The sequence below is a fragment of the Vicia villosa genome, linkage group LG2, assembly GCF_029867415.1.
Source record: "Vicia villosa cultivar HV-30 ecotype Madison, WI linkage group LG2, Vvil1.0, whole genome shotgun sequence".
NCBI lineage: Eukaryota > Viridiplantae > Streptophyta > Magnoliopsida > Fabales > Fabaceae > Vicia > Vicia villosa.
This window is the reverse complement of record NC_081181.1, coordinates 65175855-65192216: the sequence shown is the minus strand read 5'-3', so window position 1 is coordinate 65192216 and position 16362 is coordinate 65175855.

The following is a 16362-nucleotide window of genomic DNA, read 5'->3' as shown; positions in this document are numbered from 1 at the left end:
CACGAAACAAAATGCAATGAAATTCTAAGGATGAACAGTTGCAGAATGCAGAGAATCAATCACATTTAATGTTGAATGACGTTAAGAGAGATAACGTAAAATTTGAAAAGATTTGCACAGTTACCTAGGGCGGCGTCTCATCAACCGCACGCATGCTTGTCCCTTCAGAATGAACACTTGGTCATCATCTGGAATAGATGGTAACATCTGTTTTGCTTTAACAGAAGTTCTGTATCATTCTTAGATATATGAAATTTTAGGAATAGCAGAATCAGAGTATCTAAATGAACATGCAAATCCAGAACATCTGATAAGAAAATAAATAAGCATTTCAAATCTAATCCATATTCAGATCTTCTCATAACCTCATTCTAGGCATAAATCTATATTGATGTTCTTCAGAATGAACTTAAACCTATCTTCAGCAAGGGGTTTTGTAAAGATATTAGCCCATTGATGGTCTGTAGCAGCAACGTTTAAAGAAAGAACACCCTTCTGAACATAGTCCCTAATAAAGTGATGTTTAATCTCAATATGTTTAGCTTTAGAATGTAAAATAGGGTTCTTAGATAAACAGATAGCAAAAGTATTATCACAGAACATAGGACTGTTACTCTCATATATCTGATAGTCTTCTAGCTGACTTTTCATCCAGAGCATCTGTGTACTACATCCAGCAGCAGCAACATATTCTGCTTCTGTAGTAGAGAGGGCAATTGTGTCTTGCTTCTTGCTAGACCAGGAAATCAGGTGACTTCCCAGAAACTGACAGCTTCCATAAGTACTTTTCATTTCAACTCTATCTCCAGCGTAATCAGCATCACAATATCCTACTAAGTTGTATTCTTCAGATCTTACGTAATGAGATTCTCAAAATAAATGAGAATATTGTATGTTATGTATGTATTATGAATAATGTATGCATGATCTAGTTGGATGATGTATGGACAACACCAAGCGCATTAGTAATTTCGTATAACAATCTCTGATCGGGGAAAATAAATCGTTGTTCGTTGTCGGGGATGATATTAATTAGAGTGAAGATTTGAAGGAGATCACTACCGGGGCACCAACATGATGAATAAATGTAGATATCAAAAGCGAGGGCTCCCGGTTTGTTGTGTAAAAGGGACTCACCTGCTATAGTTCTAGCAAGTTTACCTTCGTAAATAAAAGGATTACCTGCTATTGTTCTAGCAAGCTACATGCATAAAGATTCACCTGCTATAGTTCTAGCAAGCTCATCTACATGGAAATATTTACCTGCTATAGTGCTAGCAAGCTTATCTGCATAAAATGATTTACATGCTATAGTGCTAGCAAGCTTATCTCCATAAAAAGATTCACCTGCTATAGTGCTAGCAAGCTTATCTGCATAAAAAAAGATTTACCTGCTCTAATGCTAGCAAGCTTATCTGCATAAAAAGATTTACCTACTATAGTGCTAGCAAGCTTATCTGCATAAAAAGATTTACCTGCTATAGTGCTAGGAAGCTTATGTGCATAAATTTCTTGACACATACGCAGAAGTCAGAAGTATAAGGACCTGTAACTTGGTGTTGTACATTGTGTATGCACAGAGTGTAGCATGCATAGTGTAGTGTGTATGAAGCGTAGCGTGTAGAGCGCGGTGTGTAAAATGTAGTGTGTAAAGCGTAGCGTGTAAAATGTAGTGTGTAGAATGTATTGTGTAAAGCGTAGTATGTATATTGCTTGTATAAATATTGTGCACGTACATATAACGGCTATTCATGCATGTGACCCTGAAGTTTGTACAATGTAGATGTATGAACCGTCTGTATGTGTAACGTAAATGTTATATGTGTAAGAGGATTTTATTTACGGTATCCTGTTGATGTATGAAGATGATGCTCGCGCGCATGTTTATGAGCGAAGATCTAATGATGTGACATGTCGGTTCTTAGACCAGGTTTGAATGCGTAATGATTATGCTTATGTATATGTTGATTAATAAACGCCTATATGTGCGTGCTAATTGGTATGTATATGCTAATGCTAATGCATATGTATGTATGCTGATGCGCATGTATATATGGTGATCCCCAGATTTTATCTGCTTATAACCCATTGAATTTGTTTTAACCATGCAACGACTATGCTCGTACTGACTAGTAATGCTTATGCGTAGAATGTTTTTGAGCGGAACTTCAGGTTTCACTCTCCTTCTAGACCATTAGGTCCTGAAGCAATCCCCTAGTACACTTTGTTTTTTTTGAATTGTCTAGGCGTTTTGATGGAGAGATGTAATGTATTAACCAATGTATGTAATGCATGACTTATGTATATTTGCATGATGCTCCAATGATAGGTTGTTGATAACCAAAGCGTATATAGCTCGCTAATGTTGTAAGGTTGTTTCATAGGGTGGGGTGTGATGCTAGCGTGACTTCCCAATACTTTCTTTTGAACTTGAGGATCGTAGTTAGGAGAAAGATTTTTTGGAGGTTGTAAAGTGTGAAGATGCCTTTTCCTTTTGCTTGCGTCTTGCCGTGGTTTGGCTTTTTGAATTACTCCACGCCTTTGACTTTTCGAAATTCTCCACGTCTTTAACCTTTTGCAATTCTTCGCACCTTTAACCTCTTGAAATTCTCCACACCTTTAACCTTTTGAAATTCTCCACCTTTAACCTTTTGAGGTTCTCCACCCCTTTAAACTTTTGAATTGTTCACCCTATGGGTTTGACATCCACTGTCCCAATATTTAGTTTTGCAGAAAAAGATGCCTCTGATCTCCAAGCCATGAAGGAAGTATCTTGAGAAATAACCTTGTCATACAAATGAGATACATATTCTTCAACATTTAGATTGAAGGGTATGCCCTTGATCTCCAGGATATGGAGGGCTATCCATAGTGTTCTATCCATTTGGTTTAAATTTCTCCCATGTTTGACATGCCCCTGACTGTTATTGCTTCGAGATGTACCCCAAGTCGATTGAACTTTAGGATGAATGCCCCTGGTTAATAGGATATTTGATTGTATACCCCTATAATCCTTGAAATTTTTCCCCTTTTTAGGAGAACCCTCTGGACGTGGTTCCCCCATTCAAGAGTCTTTATTAGAAATGATCGCCTTTGATTAAACCAATTTTGAGATTTCCTTGATGCTAAATGTGTATTCGTAGATGATGCCATGCCCTTTGAGAAGTAACCCCAATGCGATGCTCATGCAAGTTTTGAAATCAAAGTCCGTTTTAAATTAGAATTGGATGATCGGAGATGAATGTTTGAAGAAGCATAGTAGTTTGGAACAGTTTTAACAACCCTAGGAGTGAGTATAACAAAATCCTGCTTAATATGCTTTCGTAGTTAACCTTGCCTCAATTAGGACTTTTGAATGTTGTAACTTGGCTTGTTTCATGGTTTAAGAAACAACGGATATAAGGCTCAAAATTTATTTAACCCACCCCATTCTCCTTGATGTTCTCCAATCCTAAAGTTCGTTTAATCCAGTGAATGTGCTTCGTTTGCAAGAGAATTGTTTCAGTTCCGATGATGAGCGGAAGCATTAATGAAGATCCAAGCACCGATGAAAAATGTTGTAGAGATCCAAAAATTGATGGGAAGCTTCGATGATTTAGCAGTCACAAGATTATCCTTTGGATTTTTGCTTTTGTTTTGTTTTTATCCCTTATTTTTGCATGAGCCAATTCCTTTGAATTTGATCAATCGGGATGCCCTAATTTTTTCCTAAGTCATTTTTGTTTTCTTTTATGGAATTTTCTATTTTGACTTAGCAGGCGCTTTGCTCCTTTTTTTTTTGAATGCTCCTTTTGAAATATTGATCCTTGGATTTTGAATATTGTGACTGCCATATTGACTTTGATTTGTAAGCTTCGACTTTGATACGTCCTCGATGATGTATTGTGGAAGAAGATGCTATGAATATTATTTCCATTGCTTCCTCTTTTTTTGATGAATGCGAGGAAGGAGATAAGCTTGCACCGTTTGTTTGATCCTTATGCTTGAACATTTGCTTCAACCTTTGCTTGACCCTTTGCTTGAACCCTTGCTTGGATTGGCTTATTCTCTCGACAACCAAATAAACCATTGAATTAACCGAAATCTTCCCTGCCCCTGGTTAAAATTAAGGTTTATTTGAAAAATAGAAACAAACTCCAACTCCTGGCTCGAGGGGGTTTACTACGGATTATCTTCTGATTTCTCCATTGTTTAGGATTTGAAACAATGCCTTACATCGTCGACTCGGTCTTACCTTGAAAGCATATGTTTAGCAAGATTCAGTTATTTGTGTTTGTCATTCTCCCTTATGTTTGTTAGTAATCGGAAATTGAAATTGAAATAGAATAGAAGGGTGCGAATGGAGAGTTGTAGTAGTGATAGAATGAAGCGAGCAAACTGACTCCAAAACCTGCATGGTTATCCCATTAGAATTGTTAATCAGATGGTACAACTTTTATCCTAGGTAACACTTAGTGATCGTAGGGGTTGCAATTTTGAAATGATAAAGACCTATTAATCCTAGGGACAATCTCCTTTGTTAATCCAATGACTTTGTTTCACTTCTTAGTTTTGTGACTTGTAGAAGTAAAGGGTAACCTCGAACTCTCCTTGGGCATGTCAAACATGTCGGGAATAAATTGTAAGTGTTAGGTTTTCATTGTCCGGAACTTCATGAGTTTCCTTTGACTGAACCTTATTCACTTTTTCTAAGGGTAGTATCACATCGTTTGCAACCTCAATGTTTTTAAATTGATATAGAAAACCTACGATCCTTTTTCCCCTTCGTGGGGAGTTAACATATGTCGCCTTCCCTCCATCATAATTATGCATCTTTGTTTAGGATATTTCCCCAGTTGGACTGACCCTTGCCCCCAAGTTATCGTATAGCGTCCTTGTAAGCTTTGCTATGTTCTAAGATGAACCCCTTTATGACTAGATACCTTTTGAGTGTATCTATGGGGGAACTTCTTTGTTGAACTAATCCTTGCTCGATGATAACCTTGATTGTATTTACAATCCTGTTACGAAAAGGCCCGGACATGTACCTGGCAAGGTGAAAGGCATCCTTTTTCTCTTTGTAAGACCAAGTTCATTTTCATCTCTCATTAATTTACCCTTCTCTCTCCAAAGTTTGTGATCCTTTTGATTTTCTTCATGAGTCACGGGAAATCGGCTAGTACGGTGAGTATGGGTACGGGCGAAGGTAGAAATGTAAATGTAAATGTATGTATAAAAATGAAAATGCATGCGTATACAAAAGACTCCTCGTTTTGTTTATATTATGACTTCTTATATGTAATGCAATGCAGACATGCGACAGATATAACCCTAAGGATAGCCTATGTGGATTTAGAGGTGACATTAGACCCTAGTGAAATTCTTGCAAGTTAGATGACGCGCCAATGGAAATCCCTTAGATTAGGGAGTACCCAGAAAGTAGCAGCTGGTGACCGTTCAAGACAGTCACCAAATCTCATGGCCATTGAGGGGCCGTTCGACGTGTACTAACAAAGTTATCCCTTGTGGGAAGGTTCTCTATACGGAACACAACCTATCTAAGGACGATACCGAACGAAGTGAAATCCCTACAGGCTAGGGATAAAAGATGTATAAATTGAAATCCAAACCCTACAAGTTAGGGAGTGCGCGGGAGCAAGCATGGGGTGACCTTTCAAGATAGTCACTAGATTTCATGGCCATCAAGAGGCCAATTGACACATGCTAACGAAGATGTCCTTCGTGCGAAGAATGTGATCTCAGAATTAGAATCCCTACCGGCTAGGGAGAGCGTAGATGTAGGCACAGGGTGATTGTTCAAGACAGCCACTAGGTCTCATGACTATCGAGAGGCCAATTGACATGCGTAAATGGAGATGTCCTTCGTGGGAAGGACATGGTCTTGGAAATAGAATCCCTACAGGCTAGGGAACGCTCAGAAAGACCTGCATAATTAAAACGCAGATATTCTTAGTATATAAATTGCAAACATATAATAAGCACCTAACCCTAAGTTCATAAGTTCGGCATGATGGCATAAGGTAGTCTACCCTTCGCATAGGTGGTTCTAAAAAGGTCTCATGGGGTCGTTCGTAGCCTCTGAGACTTTTTGTCTCTGTGGATTTTAGAACAACTCATTTGCCCATGAGGTTCGAGTTTTAGGGGTAGGTTCCCAGAGAGATCAACTAAATACCAAGTCCTGCCCTCAACAAAGTCAAGCCTCGTTTTGGACATTTCCGGATATTCAACCCACTCTGAGTGGAATTATCATTAAGACACGTAGGCGATGCAAGTCTCCTATGGTCTTAAAGATAATTCCCCCACTTATGTTTTAACAGCAATTTATATATATCCCAAAAAATGCAAAAAAAAAAAAAATACAATTAAGCAACTATTTATTTAAATTACTGTAAATGAAAACTGTAAATAAATAAATAAAAAGAAAATTAAATATTTAATAATTCGTCTTTTGTTTTATCCCCTGCAGAGTCGCCAGGTGTAGCAACCTTAGAATTTTAGAGTCACCACCTATTATGCCAGGGCGAATAAGAAATCCTACGAAGTTTTAGAGATCTGAGTAAGTTATTATAATCAGGTCAAGGGAAGGTGTTAGGCACCCTTAACCCTTTCCTAAGGTTTTGTCTAAGGAAATGGTTTGTGGCTAATAAAGAAAGGTGACAGACAGTTAAATAGGGAAACCTTAAACCTATTGAAGTTTTGGGGAAGGGGACTCGCCTTGTTACCTAGTGCCTACGTACCTCCTTATAGAGGATCAGGGTCTACGTGGTTCGGGGTATGTTGGTGTTTTTTAGAGGTTGTACGCCTTTGTAATTTGTATGTTGAAGTTTGTTTTAAATTACCGTATGCAGTTTGGTAATTGTCGCAGTTTTGTGTAATTCGCAATTTGTGAAATGTTTAAAGTTTTATTATATGGCATACAACCCTGTTTAATATTTTGAAGTTTTGTTAATCGCGTTGATCAATTGATTTGATCAACATAATTAACAAATTAATAAAGAATTACTAATTATCGTAACCAATTTATTCGGTTAAAACCCTTAGCAAATTATACCTGTTTGAATAGATCATTTAAATTGTTTAAGGTTAATTGTAAATTGAATTTGAACACCTTAATTTTGTCAATTGCGTTGATCAATCGATTTGATTAACATAATTAACAAATATGTGCTTGAATTATCCTACATAATTAATAATGAAAAGTAATAATGGTTACTAATCATCGCAATCGATTAATTCGATCAAAAGAATTAATAAATTGAACCTAAAAATTAATTAGCCTAAATAATTAAAACTAACCCTAATTAAAAAAACAACCTATTTATTTTAAATAACTAATATGTTAATCTTAATATTCTAAGTTAATTATCCTAATAAAATAAATTAATCTAATCATGTTAATTAAACTAATTGTACTAATTAAATAGAGAAAAAGAAAACAAAAGGTTAGAAAATAAAGAAAAAGTAGACAAAATCAGAAAAAAAATAACTAACTGTGACCATCAGGAATCGAGTTGAAGCTCAGTGGGATACACCAAGCACGTGTTGCCAATCTGGCTGCATGATTATGTTGTTCGACGGTCGTCGACGTTGGATGACATGTGTTACGCTTGCTTTTTGTTGCAATTTCCTTCAATGCACGCACGGGCCCCACATACTTACACACCAGCCAGTCATAGCCTTCCAACACGCCAACGTTGCAATCACTTGGCCCTCCACTCACGCAGCCACCAATCAAAACACACTACTGCACCACACAAGCTTTGATTCCCCCATGAATTTTCAAAGGCGGGGGGGGGGGGGGGGGGGGGGTCCCTTGATCCTGCAAAATAACAACGAACGAAACAAAAGAAGAGCCCAGAACCACTAAACAAGAGGCTGCGAACACGCTGATGAGGTCCGCTTGGCCTGAAAATGCCTGTGGAGTGGGATGCGATGAACAAAGAGCTGAAGGCTCTAACAAAGGCATAATGAGGTTTAAACCTTGAAACTCACATGCTTCACGTTGTACCTGCCTTAAGTAACCTCATGATCTTGAACAAATGCATGAAACACGTCAACGATGCATGGAAAGTAAAAAAACAATTGCAACAACTTTTACCAAACAGGAGCAGTTGAACGGTGCGATTCAGGGACTCTCTGAGATTGTGAAAGGGGATGGATCGATTGCTGAACACCTTTGGAGAATGAATAGATGCTCAGGATTGATTGATAAGGGCTGCTACGAAGTTTCTCTCTTGCCCTAGTTTCCTTGTTTTTTTGTGACTCCAAACCCTAGCTCTTGGCTGCAAAAAAACGTCCCCCATGCATTTGGAAGTGTTATGGTTATATAGTAGATTAGTTTAGGTTAACAAATTTGAACAAAATCTCGTTGAATCAATCTTTGCAATTTTGATTGGAAAATGATTTTAATAGTTTCTAAAATAGGTCAATTTCAATCTTTCTCCTCCCAATCTTCTTTCCACGAAAATGAATCAAGTATATTTCCTATTTGATGATTGGATTTGATTGGAATGAAAAGCCAAATCAAAAATTTGATTTTTTGCTTGATTTATTTGAATTTAATCACCTTTAAATAAATAAAAAAAATTCATAATAAATCCAATAAATTCTATAAATTCGTGGCAATTAGATTTGAAGTCTTGGATAACTTGGGGATCAATATTGAATCAAAAAGGATTGGGCCCATTTGCAAGAAAACTCATTTTGAACCATATTTGCCTCCCATTTTTCGCTCAAATTTGTCCAACTTTGACAAGGCATATCTCCCTCAATTTGTAAGATATGGAATAGTTCTAGGACTTTTTGGAAAGCTCAAGATGTCCTATACAATCCACTTTGGAACATATTTTTCATTTGGAGATTTTATCTTGAAGATATTTCTCCTGACTAAAAACAGCTTTTTGCGATCTTCTAGAAGGACCTGTAATGTTTTGACTTATATCTCTTATGCGGAAGCATTTCTTGACCTTGGGCCCAAAATCAAAGTTGTAGATAATTTAATTTCCTAGAGAAAGAGCTTTGGTTGGGGAATTTATGTAAAGGCATGAGTTTTACTTCAAACTATTGTTCTTGACCAAAAATCAGGAATTTTGACTGTATTTTGACCATAGATGACTTTTAGGTTAAACTAGTCGATTATTGACTATCTGAGCAATTGAATGAGAATTCTTTGGAATTGAAGCTTGAATTTTGGCAAGGGGATAGTTTGAATCCTAATAAGCCATATGAAATATATTGGATACCTTGATTCATCAATTTTCTTAAGAGACTGCAAAACCCTAGTTCAGGAGGTCTTCGATTAAGAGAGTGTGCCTTCAGTCATGTCCTGAGCTTTTGATACTTGTATGAGCTTGAAAGTAAAAATATGATGGGAAAATTTTGGTGTATGGCACGTTCAAGACAATCACTAGCTCTCATGGCCATCGAGAGGCCAATTGACGTATGCTAACGAAGATGTCCTTCGAGCGTAGAATGCGGTCTTAGAAGTAGAATCCCTACTGGCTAGGGTGTGCGTAGATGTAGGCTCTGGGTGACTATTCAAGACAGCCACTAGGTCTAATGTCCATCGAGAGGCCAATTGACGTGCATAAATGGAGATGTCCTTCGTGGGAAGGACATGATCTTGGAAATAGAATCCCTACAGGCTAGGAACGCATAGAAAGACCTACAGAATTAAAACACAGATATTCGTAGTGTATAAATTGTAAACATATAATAAGCACCTAACCCTAAGTTCATAAGTTCGGTATGACGGCATAAGGTAGTCTACCCTTCCCATAGGTAGTTCTAAAAAGGTCTCATGGGGTCCCTCGTAGCTTCCGAGACTTTTTAGCTCTTCGGATTTTAGAAGGATCATTTACCCATGAGTTTCGAATTTTAGGGGTAGGTTCCTAGAGAGATCAGCTAAATACCCAGTCCTGCCCTTAACAAAGTCAAGCCTCGTTTTGGACATTTCCGGATATTCAACCCATTATGTGTGGAATTATCATTAAGACTCGTAGGCGATGCAAGTCTCCTCTAGTCTTAAAGATAATTCCCACACTTATGTTTTAACAGCAATTTATATATCCCAAAAATACAATAAAAATAAATATGCAATTAATCAGATATTTATTTAAATTACTATAAATAAATAGATAAAACAGTAAATAAAAAGAAAGTCAAATATTAAATAAAAAACCTAAACCCTAACCCCAAATTCCTAACCCAAAAAAAAATTAGCCAAACCCTAATGATTAACCAATACCTGAACCCTAAACTAAACCTGCGAGCATAATTATTCGCCTTTTGTTTTATCCCCAGCAGAGTCGCTAGCTGTAGCAACGTGCTCTAAAAAATTAGATTTTAGAGTCGCCACCTATTCTGCCAGGGCGAATAGGAAACCCTACGAAGTTTTAGAGATCTGGAGAAGTTATTATAATAGGTCGAGGGAAGGTGTTAGGCACCCTTAACCTTTTCCTAAGGTTTTGTCTAAGGTAATGGTTTATGGCTAACAAAGAAATGTGACAGAAAGTTAAATAGGGCAAACCTCAAACCTCTTGGAATTTTGGGGAAGGGGACTCGCCTTGTTACCAAGTGCCTACGTACCTCCTTATGGATGATCAGAGTCTACGTAGTTCGGGATGTTTGTGTTAATAAAGGTTGTACGCCTTTGTAATTTGTTTCTTGAAGCGTGTTTTAAATTGCAGTTCGCAGTTATGCAATTATTGCAGTTTCGTAGTTCGTAGTTTGTGAAATGTTTATGATTTGTTATATGGCATACAATTCTGTTTAGTATTTTAAACCTTAGTATTGTTAATCGCGTTGATCAGTAGCTTTGATCAGTATAATTATCAAATTAAACAGGTATCGATTTTATCACTAATTATCTTAATCGGTTGATTCGATTACAATCGTTAGCAAATTAATTTTTTTTTGGATTAGATTATTTGAATTGTTTAAGGGTAATTGTAAATTGAATAAATTATTATTAATCATCGCAATCGATTAATTCGATCAAAACAAATAATAAATTGACCATAACCTAAAGTAACTAAATTAAATAAATCCTACATTAATTTAATTATTAACCTAAATTAAATTAATTATCTAATTAACCTAATTAAAATTATAACCTAATTAAACCAAATTTTATTAATTATTAAAAAAACAAAGATTAATTTCAAAAGTAAAAAAAAGTTTGTTATTTTAAGAGAGAGAAAAAAAAGAATTAAATTTGAAAAGAATTTTAAAAAAACCAAAAGAAGAAAACAATAAAAACAAGAAAATAGAGAAAAATAAAACTTAGCATAATAATCTGGTACGGTGAGGGTCTGAAGTTCCATGATGCGCCTGCATGTTCAGGAGCATTGGATCTGGCTTTGGCCGAGATGTGATGGTTGCTACACGAGGGAGTATCATACGCACGTGAAGCCAAGCACACAGGATCTGCTAGGCCACTACAAGAAGGCGTGCGCTTTTCATTTTGAATCTGGCCAATCATGTGATGCCATGACATCATTTTCACCATGAAACCGTCGCCTTTGCTCTGCCCACTTTTACCTACGGACAACACTGTTGGTAAAACCTTTTACTACTGTTTTTGTGTGTGGTTGTATGCCTTTGCCCTCAAACCTGAAAATTATCAACAAAAAAACACAAACCAGCAGCCCGGATTTGCTAAACATTGCCTCCCGAGTCTATTGGACCTATTAATCAGACCTGAAATTGCTTCAAACTCAGAACCCCTCTTTTGAAGAACTCGAACCCTAACAATGGTGAAACTCTACACCTGCACTCAAGCTTCAATTAAAAACCTAGATATGTTCCAAACATCAAAACAAACATGAATATGCAGTCAAATTATATTTACAATTGGTGAATCGTTGAAATCGATGTTTGGAAAAGAAGCTCAAACTGTGGACTTGTATGGCGAGATATTTGACGCTTCAGACTTCAAAGATGGTTGTAATGTCTACAGGAAGGTCCCATGAATGTGCTTTGACCTTCAAATTGACTTGAAAACGACAATAATCCCAAAACCGAAGTTGGATTGTTCTTGAGTTCTTTTGAAGTTGGTTAGGGTTCATCCAGGTCAGAATTTCATCCCCTTTGGCATCAGGAATGCTTGTGTTTATATAATAGATGGAATAAGGTTAAGAAAATTCAATCAAATCTTGGTAATTTTCATGATTGAAATTTAATTGAATCTTGAATTTAAACTTTCTAAAACACGCTCCAATTTCAATCTTTTCCAATAAATATGCATGAGCACGAATTTGATGTCAATTATGGGGTATCTTGATGATTGAAATTGATTCATACAACATCTCTAATCAAATATTTGATTTCTCCTTTGATTTACATGAATTATATCACTTTTTAAATGAATAAAAATCCATATAAAATCAAATAAAACTCAATAATTCGTGGTAATTGGATTTGATATCTTGGATAACTTGATATGGCAATAAAATAAAATCAAATTTTTTTGATTTATTATTATTTAAATGAATCAAATTCACATAAATAAAAATAAATGTCATAAAAATGAAATAATTGGCTTAAAGGTATTTATTTGGCCCATGGACACATTTAGAATTAAGAAACCTTGGCCCATTAGTCAAAAGTTTGAACTTTGCCAATTAGGGTTTCATCCATTTTCCAAATTTTCCCCAACTTCTGACAATCATAACTCACTAAATTCTTGTCCCATGAAGGTGTTCTAGGAATTTTTGGAAAGATCAAGATGTCCTTTACAAGACACTTTAAATTCTTGTCCTTCTTGGAAGGTGTTCTAGGAGTTTTTGGGTTGACTTTTAACTCAAAAACCCTAATTTAGAAACTTTGAGTTTTATTGATTTTTGAGCTTTCCTTGACGAATCATAATCAACCTTTGATCAAATGATGAGTGTTACTTCAAAATAAGGATGTTGACCAAAAATCAGGAATTTCGATTTGGTCAACTATGATTTGACCATAGTTGACTTTTAGGTCAAACTGATTGATTGTTGACCATTTGAGCATTTGAGTGAGCAATCTTGTAAACTGAGGCTTGAAACTTGTCATGGAGATGATTTGAATCCTAAGAGATCATATGAATCTTACTTGAGACCTTGATACATCCTTTCTCCTTAGCAAATCCAAAACCCTAATTTGAGGACCCTTTGATTTAGGGAGTGTGCATTCAGTTAGGTCTTGATTTTAAAATTTGTATGAGCTTGAAATTAAAAATGTGATGGGCAAATTTTAGGGTATGACAGCTGTACCACGAGAACAGATTTCTTCCCAGAAACTGACAACTTCTAGAAGTAATTTTTCTTTCAACTCTATCTCCAGCGTAATCATCATCACAATAACCTACTAAAATGAATTCTTCAGATCTTCTGTAATACAAACCAACATTAGTAGTACCTTTCAGATACCTAAGAATTCTCTTAACAGTAGTTAAGTGAGTTTTCCTAGGATCTGATTGGAATCTAGCACACAAACAAACACTGAATAAAATGTCAGGCCTAGAAGCAGTTAGATAGAGAAGAGATCTTATCATACCTCTATAGATCTTCTGATCTACCTTCTTACTCACCTCTTCCTTACCTAAAATGCTAGTTGGATGCATTGGAGTTTTAGCTTCCTTACAGCCTGATAACATAAACTTCTTCAGAAGTTCCTTGACATACTTAGTCTGATGTATGTAAGTCTCTTCAAAGGTTTGGTTTATCTGAATGCCTAGTAAGTATTTTAGTTCTCCCATCATGCTCATTTCAAATTCTGCCTGCATAGTGTAGCGGCGGAAAATTTGAGATTTAGCCATTGGTTAACTTAAGAAAATCTGGATACGGGGGTTGGTTATGTAAGGGGAAGGTGTTAGCAACCCCCACATCTGTGGTACTCCACAGGAACCTTTTGAAAATAAGTGTTATGTTAAAACCATTTTGTTTCCTAAAAGAAGAAATAAAAGAGAAAAGGTTGTTTACAAAAGTTTTCTCGGCAAGACATAATGTCTTGTGCCTACATACCTCCTTAGTGCAATGGAGAAGTTAGAGCATTTGTAGTTCTGCTCAAAAGTTTTGAAAAAAAGGTTTTATTAAAACATTTTTAAAGGAAAAAGAGTGCAAGTGCACAAAAGAGTTTTAAAAAAGATCACTCAACAAAAGTCAAGGTTTTTATTATGAAAAGAGTTTTGAAAACAGGTCGATGGCGATGCGCGGGGCAATCAGTTGATTGGGGGCTTGGTATATGGACCAAGTAATGCGGGGGTGAACATTTTATTAAAAGAGGTAAATAGAAGAAGTAAATGGAAACATACAAACTCATACTGGTAAAAACCATACAGACAAACATAAGGGTTCAAACATTAAGGAATGAACAAGAAAAAGGTAAAATACGAGTGTACGTGAACTAGTCAAAGACTAGCCTCTAAACAATCAACCGGAACGATTAATCAAGTAGGTCATACGTAAGAAAGCCCAGTCTTGAGGTGTGCAAGTGTGCAAGTGAGTAGGGTTGATGGTGATGCGTGAAGTGCAATCGACTTACGCTAGAAAACGGCTAAGAACCTTATATTCTTTTATTTTGAAAAATGGTTAAAAGCATGCAAGCAATAATAAAACAAAGCGGTAAAGGAATGCCGTAAAATTATTACAAGGCCTCGGGATGGGGGAATTACAAATTTAAACAAATGGGGATGGAACTTACTATTAATTATTACAACCCAATTGAAAAATTAAAGCGGAAAATAAAAAGATAATATATACAAAATTTAAAATGAATTATAAATGTCCACAAGAAAGTCCAAAGCCTCAATGATAATAATACCTCACAAAAATTAAGAAACGTTAGTCACGGATATATATAATAATGCATGAAAAATGATAAAGAGAATATTAACAATTAATCAAGAAAATAGCAAAGAGAAGATATAGAAATAAGCATATTAAATATAAAGGAAATTAAAGTTAAACAACATATTTTTGGTGTTTTTAATATGGAAAATAAAATCTAACTCTAAACATGTTTTTGGTGTTTTTGATGATAGTAGAAAAATAAAATCTAATTAAGCATATTTTAATATTTTTTTATAATAAAACAAATATTAAAAGAAAAATTATAAAAAAACCAAACATTCAACTAAAAGGGGTTAGAAACAATAAAAATAAGAGGTAAACACAAAGGAAATACGCTGGGCTTAACATTACAGGCCCAAAACAAAATATATCAACCCTAGGAGGGGGTATAGCGCTGGATCCAGGGTGCAACATGAAAAAAGTTGGGCTCCCATCACCTTGGCCCAAAACAAATGAAGCAAAAGCCATGAGGAGAGGTATGGGCGCAGCAAGTGATGTATAACAAGAAAATTTATTGGGTTGATCCATAGCAAATGGGTTGGACTCTCACAAAGACCCAAACAAACTGAAAATTATACCCCGTACCCCTACATTTATCCCAATACCCCTACCTACAAAAATTTCGGACAAATTTACCCCTGTATAAATAGTAAAAATTTCAAATTTTTACACTTTTCACTCATTCAGTCATTTACGTTTCTAGGTGAATTCAGAGAATTTTTTTTTCCAAAACCGGAACACCCAAGGCTCCCATTTCCGGTTCTTCAATTTCAAGAAAGCAACCAACCGGACAACCCAAGAGTGAGTATTCTGGTTTTGCCAGGCCACAGGCGGATAACCCAATAGTGGGATTTCCGGTTTTATGTTGTACCAGCCGAAAAACCCAACAATGGGTATTCCGGTTCTTCAAAGTCTCAGCCGGATAACCCCTCCTTGGGGTATCCGGTTCATATTATTTTTTTCATTTTATATATATTTTTTAATATTATATTTAATTTTTAATAACATTTTATTTAATTGTTAACTATATTTTATTTTTATTTTTTATTTTTAATTGTTAACTATATTTTATTTTTATTTTTTAGTGGTTCGAAGAAGAGGAAGTGCGATCGACGGAATGCGTCAAAGAGGAAGACAACGCCGAGAGGCTGATGGAGAGGGACATCAGGGAGCTGCACCTGAGGTTGGTCCGCAGCACCCGACATTTCCCAGAGGACCGACTGATACTTCTTTATTGGTTAGATATCAGAATCATGTTGCCCGTCATTTATGGTTTGGCGAGGTACGTAAATGTTTTCTTTTAGGTTGAATAATTTAAAAATTTATGTTGAATAATTTTAAATTATATGTACTTATATATTAACACATATATTACAAATTATTTTCAGGAGAGACGACCAAAGCCAACCTTAAAGGTTGCTGCACATGGCAGCAAATTAATAGGATGAGTTCCGCCAATGCTCCCAAGGCAGATGAGTGATGGCTAGTTGCATCTGGTCTGTCATCTTTGCAGCATACTAGTTTGGCCAAGGTAGAT